The sequence below is a fragment of the Gorilla gorilla genome, chromosome 18 (assembly GCF_029281585.2).
Source record: "Gorilla gorilla gorilla isolate KB3781 chromosome 18, NHGRI_mGorGor1-v2.1_pri, whole genome shotgun sequence".
Lineage (NCBI taxonomy): Eukaryota > Metazoa > Chordata > Mammalia > Primates > Hominidae > Gorilla > Gorilla gorilla.
The window spans coordinates 37,050,367-37,060,505 of NC_073242.2; positions in this window are offsets into that span (position 1 = coordinate 37,050,367).

Genomic DNA, 10,139 nt, shown 5'->3' on the forward strand with positions numbered 1-10,139 from the left:
CAAAAATGTTTCTTTCTTTTCTTTCTTTCTCTCTTTCTCTTTCTTCTTTCTTTCTTTCTTTCTTTCTCCTTCTTTCTTTCTTTCTCTTTCTTTCTTTCTTTTTCATGGAGTCTTGTTCTGTCACCCAGACTGGAGTACAGTGGTGTGATCTCAGCTCACTACAACCTCTCCCTCCAGGGTTCAAGTGATTATCTTGCGTCAGCCTCCTGAGTAGCTGGGATTACAGGCGTGCACCACAATGTCTGGCTAATTTTTTTTTTGTATTTTTGGTAGAGATGGGGTTCCACCATGTTGGCCAGGCTGGTCTTGAACTCCTGACCTCAGGTGATCCATCTGCCTTGGCCTCCCGAAATGCTGGGATTACAGGCGTGAGTCACTGTGCCCAGCCAAAAAATGGTAATTTCATGATCTTCATTGAAATACAAGAAAATCATGGCTTAGAGGGACACTTGTTTCACATGTGGCAGGAGGAGAGAGGGCTTACTCCTTAGGGAGGTGAAGAAAGGGTCCCCAAGGGAGGTGACACCTGACTGAAGCAGGGCCAGAAGCCCTCCAGGCAGAAGGGAGGGCAGGGGAGGCTGGGAGAGTGGGCAGGGCTTGGGCATGAGTGCTTTGTAAGCCAGAGTGAGTAGTTCCAATTTCACTCAAAGTGAAGTGAGATGCCCTCAAAAGGTGGCTAATGAGACAATGGCCCTTTGTATCTGTGGGGGTGACACAAAACACGGTCACCTTTAGACGGTTCTTTGCTATTTCCTCTCCTGACTTAAATAAAGTCTGTTAAGAATTTCTGTGTTTCCTTATGTTGAAAGATAAAAGTCCTCAATATCTGCAGAAGTCCTGAATTGCTCCGGGAACAGAGAGAGTTCTGTACCTTTAGTCGCCTGTCCTTTCACCCTCCATGTCTGTAGTCGCCTGTCCTTGCAGCCTTCATGCTGGTCCTTGCAGCCTTCATACCTAGTTGCTTGTCCCGGCAGCCTCCATACCTGTAGTTGCCTGTCCTTGCAGCCTCCGTGCCTGTAGCCGCCAGTCTTTGCAGGGCGGTTAAAGTCCTGTGAACTCAGAGTTCACCTCCGCGTCTTCAAATGAGAAGCTTGTGTTGAATTCAGCCAGATAGGAGCTTTATGATGGGTTAGAAAAGTCAATCATTTCAAGCGACAGATTTCCCTAGCATGACCACAAAGTGACTAATAAACAGGACCATAAATCTGGTGATAAGTGGCCAAGTCCAGGAACGTCTGCTTGCTTTTATTTTTGGGGATTTCTCACTTCAGAATAAATGAATCCCTTCAGTATCCACTCTCCTTTTCCTACTTAGAGTAGAATCTTAATTTGGGCCACCATGGGAGATGGTTACAGTTCTGACTCCCAGTGAATGGTGCTTCCCGGCCCTACACCCTTGCAGTGTGACATTGCTGTCCCTGACATCACATGGTGCGGCCTGTCTACCTCTTTGAATCTGGGCTGGTTCTGTGGTTTGCTTTGATTAATAGAATACAGTAGGAGTGTGGTCGTGTGAGTTCTGGGGCCTAGACCTTTAGGAGCACAGCAGATCCTGCCCTGCACCCCTTGGAACACTGAGGCCACCACGCCGTGATCCATATGGCCCACTGGAGAATGAGTGGCCTCATGGAGGAGACAGCGGAGGCCACTGCCACTGTGCATGCATGAGGCCGCTGTGATCCTTCCATCCAGCTGTCCAACACCTGCAGCCACTGGAGAGTCCCACAGAACTGCTTGGATTGTCACCTCATGCAACTGTGAGAAATAATCAATTACTGATGTCTCAGTCCTGCGTGGGGGTTTGTTACACTGCAATGGATATTGCGTATGGCCCCATAGTTTTAGGGTTCGTCTCCCCACCTCCTGTGCAGCTGGCGTGGCTGCCTGGTGAGGTTCTGGCTGATGGGATGTGAGCAGCAGTGAAGCGAGCAACTTCGGAGCCAGGTCCTTTGAGGGAAGAAGTGTCCTTTCTTTTCACCATCTTCCCACTGGCTGGAGTGTCAGCATCACGGTGCACAATTTTGGACCCTGAAGATGAGTTTGACATCGAAGAATGCAAGAGTGGAACAGAGGAGGCTGGGTCCCGCCTCTGCGGAGGCACCATGTCAGCCCTGGACTTCATATTCTCATGCCATTACAGGAGAGAGATGAGAACACTGGTCTTGTTGAAAACACTATCACTCAGAGCCTCCGATACAGCAGTTTATCTGTTTTGTTAACTGATATCACCACCTTCCCAAAGATTCTGTTCTCCCACTTGTGGTAAAGGCTGAAGTCGTCTTCTTCTTGTTCTTCTTTTTCTTTTTTCAGACAGTGTCTCGCTCTGCTGCCAAAGCTGGAGAGCAGTGGCGTGATCACAGCTCACTACAACCTTGAGCTCCTGGGCTCAAGTGATCTCCCACATCAGCCTCCCGAGTAGGTGGAACTACAGGCATGTGCCACCATGCCTGGCTGATTGTTTTATGTTTTTTTTTGTAGAGACGGGGTCTTGCTATGTTGCCCAAGCTGGTCTTGAATTCCTGGCCTCAGGTGATCCTTCCTTCTTGGCCTCTCAAAGCACTGGGATGACAGGTGTGAGCTGCCACTCCCGGCCTCTGAAGGCCTCTTGATGGTGCAGCTACCCCAGCTTCTAGCATTTTAATCCCTTTCCTTTTATCACTACTCATGATAAGGCCAGCACTCAAAATAGAGGGTCCCCAAGATGGTCACAGGTGCAGTTATGTTTTCTCCATGTGTAGGACCTTCCGTGATGAGCCCATGTGGCTTGGTCTCTAGGGATTTACCCTCCACCTCTGAGAGCACTGTGGGGTGGGTCCTTTCCCTTCATTCCTTCCCACCTGGTGGCAGGATGATCTGATAGAGAAATAGGCCGTGACCTGTCCCCCCTGCAGATGCATGAGAAAGGTGCTAGAAAGGTGCTTCCCTCCCTTTCTGGAGTGATTCTCGAGAGATGTGCACCCAGATGGTGTGGATTTCCCTTTCCCAGGGAAAACACACAGGCTTTGTTTTTGGAGATTCTTAGCTCATAATCACTTCCAATTCAGAAAAGAGATTCCAAACTCACAGCCTTTGGACCAAATCCAGCTGTCAGGTCTTATTTGACCCACATGGTCTTGTTTGTTTGTTTTTGATTAATTGCTGACATTTTAAAATTGAGAGATTTCTGAGAGGAATCTGTATTTATAGCTTTTCTTGAAAAATTGGAGGCCAGTTGGGGGTGGAGCCAAGATGGCCAAATAGGAACAGCTCCAGTATACAGCTCCCAGCGTGAGTGATACAGAAGATGGGTGATTTCTGCATTTCCAACTGAGGTACCGGGTTCATCTCACTGGGGAGTACCGGACAGTGGGTGCAGGACAGTGGGTGCAAGACAGTGGGTGCAGTGCACTGTGCATCAGCCGAAGCAGGGTGAGGCATTGCCTCATCCGGGAAGTGCAAGGGGTCAGGGAATTCCCTTTCCTAGTCAAAGAAAGGGGTGACAGACAGCACCTGGAAAATCAGGTCACTCCCACCCTAATACTGTGCTTTTCCAATGGACTTATCAAATGGCACACCAGGAGATTATATCCTGCACATGGCTCAGAGGGTCTTACACCCATGGAGCCTCGCTCATTGCTAGCACAGTAGTCTGAGATCAAACTGCAAGGTGCCAGTGAGGCTGGGGGAGGGGCGCCTGCCATTGCTCAGGCTTGAGTAGGTAAACAAAGTGGCTGGGAAGCTCGAACTCGGTGGAGCCCACCACAGCTCAAGGAGGCCTGCCTGCCTCTGTAGGCTCCACCTCTGGGGGCAGGGCACAGACAAAAAAAAGACAGCAATAACCTCTGCAGACTTAAATGTCCCTGTCTGACAGCTTTGAAGAGAGTAGTGGTTCTCCCAGCATGCAGCTTGAGATCTGAGAATAGGCAGACTGCCTCCTCAAGTGGGTCCCTGACCCCCGAGTAGCCTAAATGGGAGGCACCCCCCAGTAGGGGTGGACTGACACCTCACACAGCCAGGTACTCCTCTGAGATAAAACTTCCAGAGGAACGATCAGGCAGCAGCATTTGTGGTTCACCAATATCTGCTGTTCTGCAGCCACCACTGCTGATACCCAGGCAAACAGGGTATAAGCAGTTTACCTCCAGTAAACTCCAACAGACCTGCAGCTGAAGGTCCTGACTGTTAGAAGGAAAACTAACAAACAGAAAGGACATCCACACCAAAAACCCATCTGTACGTCACCATCATCAAAGACCAAAGGTAGATAAAACCACAAAGATGGGGAAAAAACAGAGCAGAAAAGCCGGAAACTCTAAAAATCAGAGTGCCTCTCCTCCTCCAAAGGAACGCAGCTCCTCACCAGCAACGGAACAAAGCTGGACGGAGAATCACTTTGATGAGCTGAGAGAGGTAGGCTTCAGAAGATCAAACTACTCCGAGCTAAAGCGGGAAGTTTGAGCCAATGGCAAAGAGGTTAAAAACTTTGAAAAAAAATTAGAGGAATGGATAACTAGAATAACCAGTGCAGAGAAGTCCTTAAAGGACCCGATGGAGCTGAAAACCACAGCATGAGAACTACATGACGAAAGCACAAGCCTCAGTAACCGATTCGATCAACTGGAAGAAAGGGTATCAGCGATGGAAGATGAAATGAATGAAATGAAGCGTGAAGAGAAGTTTAGAGAAAAAAGAATAGAAAGAAATGAACAAAGCCTCCAAGAAATATGGGACTATGTGAAAAGACCAAATCTACATCTCATTGGTGTACCTGAAAGTGACACCAATGAGAATGGAACCAAGTTGGAAAACACTCTGCAGGATATTATCCAGGAGAACTTCCCCAATCTAGCAAGGCAGGCCAACATTCAAATTCAGGAAATACAGAGAACGCCACAAAGATACTCCTCGAGAAGAGCAACTCCAAAACACATAATTGTCAGATTCACCAAAGTTGAAATGAAGGAAAATGTGTTAAGGGCAGCCAGAGAGAAAGGTCGGGTTACCCACAAAGGGAAACCCATCAGACTAACAGCTGATCTCTCGGCAGAAACTCTACAAGCCAGAAGAGAGTGGGGGCCAATATTCAACACTCTTAAAGGAAAGAATTTTCAACCCAGAATTTCATATCCAGCCAAACTAAGCTTCATAAGTGAAGGAGAAATAAAATCCTTTACAGACAAACAAATGCTGAGAGATTTTGTCACCACCAGGCCTGCCCTAAAAGAGCTCCTGAAGGAAGCACTAAACATGGAAAGGAACAATTGGTACCAGCCACTGCAAAAACATGCCAAATTGTAAAGATCATCAAGGCTAGGAAGAAACTGCATCAACTAATGAGCAAAATAACCAGCTAACATCATAATGACAGGATCTAATTCACACATAACAATACTAACCTTAAATGTAAATGGGCTCAATGCTCCAATTAAAAGGCACAGACTGGCAAATTGGATAAAGAGTCAAGACCCATCAGTGTGCTGTATTCAGGAAACCCATCTCACGTGCAGAGACACACATAGGCTCAAAATAAAGGGATGGAGGAAGATCTACCAAGCAAATGGAAAATAAAAAAAGGCAGGGGTTGCAATCCTAGTCTCGGATAAAACAGTCTTTAAACCAACAAAGATCAAAAGAGACAAAGAAGGCCATTACATAATGGTAAAGGGATCAATTCAACAAGAAGAACTAACTATCCTAAATATATATGCACCCAATACAGGAGCACCCAGATTCATAAAGCAAGTCCTTAGTGACCTACAAAGAGACTTAGACTCCCACACAATAATAATGGGAGACTTTAACACCCCACTGTCAACATTAGACAGATCAACGAGACAGAAAGTTAACAAGGATATCCAGGAATTGAACTCAGCTCTGCACCAAGCGGACCTAATAGACATCTACAAAACTCTCCACCCCAAATCAACAGAATATACATTCTTTTCAACACCACACCACACCTATTCCAAAACTGACCACATAGTTGGAAGTAAAGCACTCCTCAGCAAATGTAAAAGAACAGAAATTATAACAAACTGTCTCTCAGACCACAGTGCAATCAAACTAGAACTCAGGATTAAGAAACTCACTCAAAACCGCTCAACTACATGGAAACTGAACAACCTGCTCTGGAAGGACTACTGGATACATAACAAAATGAAGGCAGAAATAAAGATGTTCTTTGAAACCAATGAGAACAAAGACACAACATACCAGAATCTCTGGGACACATTTCAAAGCAGTGTGTAGAGGGAAATTTATAGCACTAAATGCCCATAAGAGAAAGCAGGAAAGATCTAAAATTGACACCCTAAAATCACAATTAAAAGAACTAGAGAAGCAAGAGCAAACACATTCAAAAGCTAGCAGAAGGCAAGAAATAACTAAGATCAGAGCAGAACTGAAGGAAATAGAGACACAAAAAACCCTTCAAAAAATTAATGAATCCAGGAGCTGGTTTTTTGAAAAGATCAACAAAACTGATAGACCGCTATCAAGACTAATAAAGAAGAAAAGAGAGAAGAATCAAATAGATGCAATACAAAATGAGAAAGGGGATATCACCACCAATCCCACAGAAATACAAACTACCATCAGAGAATACTATAAACACCTCTACACAAATAAACTAGAAAATCTAGAAGAAATGGATAAGTTCCTGGACACATACACCCTCCCAAGACTAAACCAGGAAGAAGCTGAATCTCTGAATAGACCAATAGCAGGCTCTGAAATTGAGGCAATAATTAATAGCCTACCAACCAAAAAAAAGTCCAGGACCAGGCGGATTCACAGCTGAATTCTACCAGAGGTACAGAGAGGAGCTGATACCATTCCTTCTGAACTATTCAAATCAATAGAAAAAGAGGGAATCCTCCCTAACTCATTTTTTGAGGCCAGCATCATCCTGATACCAAAGCCTGGAAGAGACACAACAAAAAAAAGAGAATTTTAGACCGATATCCTTGATGAACATTGATGCAAAAATCCTCAATAAAATACTGGCAAACTGAATCCAGCAACACATCAAAAAGCTTATCCACCATGATCAAGTGGGCTTCATCCCTGGGATGCAAGGCTGGATCAACATACGAAAATCAATAAACATAATCCAGCATATAAACAGAACCAAAGACAAAAACCACATGATTATCTCAATAGATGCAGAAAAAGCCTTTGACAAAATTCAACAGCCCTTCATGCTAAAAACTCTCCATAAATTAAGTACTGATAGGACGTATTTCAAAATAATAAGAGCTATCTATGACAAACCCACAGCCAATATCATACTGAATGGACAAAAACTGGAAGCATTCCCTTTGAAAACTGGCACAAGACAGGGATGCCCTCTCTCACCACTCCTATTCAACATAGTGTTGGAAGTTCTGGCCAGGGCAATCAGGCAGCAGAAGGGAATAAAGGGCATTCGATTAGGAAAAGAGGAAGTCAAATTGTCCCTGTTTGCAGATGACATGATTGTATATCTAGAAAACCCCATCGTCTCAGCCCAAAATCTCCTTAAGCTGATAAGCAACTTCAGCAAAGTCTCAGGATACAAAATCAATGTGCAAAAATCACAAGCATTCTTATACATCAATAACAGACAAACAGAGAGCCAAATCATGAGTGAACTCCCATTCACAATTGCTTCAAAGAGAAGAAAATACCTAGGAATCCAACTTACAAGGGATGTGAAGGACCTCTTGAAGGAGAACTACAAACCACTGCTCAATGAAATAAAAGAGGATACAAACAAATGGAAGAACATTCCATGCTCATGGGTAGGAAGAATCAATATCATGAAAATGGCCATACCGCCCAAGGTAATTTATAGATTCAATGCCATCCCCATCAAGCTACCAATGACTTTCTTCACAGCATTGGAAAAAACTACTTTAAAGTTCATATGGAACCAAAAAAGAGCCTGCATTGCCAAGTCAATCCTAAGCCAAAAGAACAAAGCTAGAGTCATCACGCTACCCGACTTCAAACTATACCACCAGGCTACAGTAACCAAAACAGCATGGTACTGGTACCAAAACAGAAATGTAGACCAATGGAACAGAACAGAGCCCTCAGAAGTAATGCCGCATATCTACAACTATCTGATCTTTGACAAACCTGACAAAAACAAGCAATGGGGAAAGGATTCCCTATGTAATAAATGGTGCTGGGAAAACTGGCTAGCCACATGCAGAAAGCTGAAACTGGATCCCTTCCTTACACCTTATACAAAAATTAATTCAAGATAGTTTAAAGACTTACATGTTAGTCCTAAAACCATAAAAACCCTAGAAGAAAACCTAGACAATACCATTCAGGACACAGGCATGGGCAAGGACTTCAAGTCTAAAACAGCAAAAGCAATGGCAACAAAAGCCAAAATTGACAAATGGGATCTAATTAAACTAAGGAGATTCTGCACAGCAAAAGAAACCACCATCAGAGTGAACAGGCAACCTACTGAATGGGAGAAAATTTTTGCAACCTACTCATCTGACAAAGGGCTAATATCCAGAATCTACAATGAACTCAAACAAATTTACAAGAAAAAAAGAAACAACTCCATCAAAAAGTGGGCGAAGGATATGGACAGACACTTCTCAAAAGAAGACATTTATGCAGCCAAAAGACACACGAAAAAATGCTCATCATCACTGGCCATCAGACAAATGCAAATCAAAACCACAATGAGATACCATCTCACAGCAGTTAGAATGGCAATCATTAAAAAGTCAAGAAACAACAGGTGCTGGAGAGGATGTGGAGAAATAGGAACACTTTTACATTGTTGGTGGGACTGTAAACTAGTTCAACCATTGTGGAAGTCGGTATGGTGATTCCTCAGGGATCTAGAACTAGAAATACCGTTTGACCCAGCCATGCCATTACTGGGTATATATCCGAAGGATTATAAATCATGCTGCTATAAAGACCCATGCACACGTATGTTTATTGCAGCACTATTCACAATAGCAAAGACTAGGAACCAACCCAAATGTCCAACAATGATAGACTGGATTAAGAAAATGTGGCACATATACACCACGGAATACTATGCAGCCATAAAAAATGATGAGTTCATGTCCTTTGTAGGGACATGGATGAAATTGGAAACCATCATTCTCAGCAAACTATCGCAAGGACAAAAAACCAAATACCGCATGTTCTCACTCATAGGTGGGAATTGAACAATGAGAACACATGGACACAGGAAGGGGAACATCACACACCGGGGCCTGTTGTGGGGTGGGGGGAGGGGGGAGGGATAGCATTAGGAGATATACCTAATGCTAAATGACGAGTTAATGGGTGCAGCACACCAACATGGCACATGTATACATATGTAACAAACCTGCACGTTGTGCATATGTACCCTAAAACTTAAAGTATAATAATAATAATAATAAAAAAAAAGAAAAATTGGAGGCCAGTCATGGTGGTGCAGTTCTGTAATCCCAGCATTTGGGAGGCCAAAGAGGGCAGATTGCTTGAGCCCAGGAGTTCAAGACCAGCCTGAGCAACATAGCAAGACCTGTCTCTTAAAAAAAAAAAAAAAAAAAGGGCCAAGTTCAGTGGCTCACACCTGTAATCCCAGCACTTTGGGAGGCTGAGGCTGGTGGATCGCCTGAGGTCAGGAGTTCGAGACCAGCCTGGCCAACATGTCAAAACCTCGTCTCTACTAAAAGTACAAAAAATTAGCTGGGAGTAGTGGCGGGTGTCTGTAATCCCAGCTACCCAGGAGGCTGAAGCAGAAGAACCGCTTGAACCCAGGAGGCGGGGGCTGTAGTAAGCCAAGATCACACCATTGTACTCTAGCTTGCGCAACAAGAGTGAAACTCCATCTCAAAAAAAAATAATAATAATTAGCCAGGTGTGCTGGTGCACACCTGTGGTCTCAGCTACTCAGGAGGCTGAGGTGGGAGGATTGCTTGAGCCCAGGAGGTCAGTGCTGCAGTGAGCTATGATGGCACCACTGCACTCCAGCTTGGATAACATAACAATACCCTGCCTCAATGGAAAAAGAAAAAAAAGAAAGAAAAAGAAAAACTGAAACGTTTGGCAATATGAGGCTGCAACAGAACTGCCCTATTAGGCAGGACACGGCTCTCCAATCACTCTGGTCCCCTGACTCCACATAGCACTCTGGCCTCTGAGCC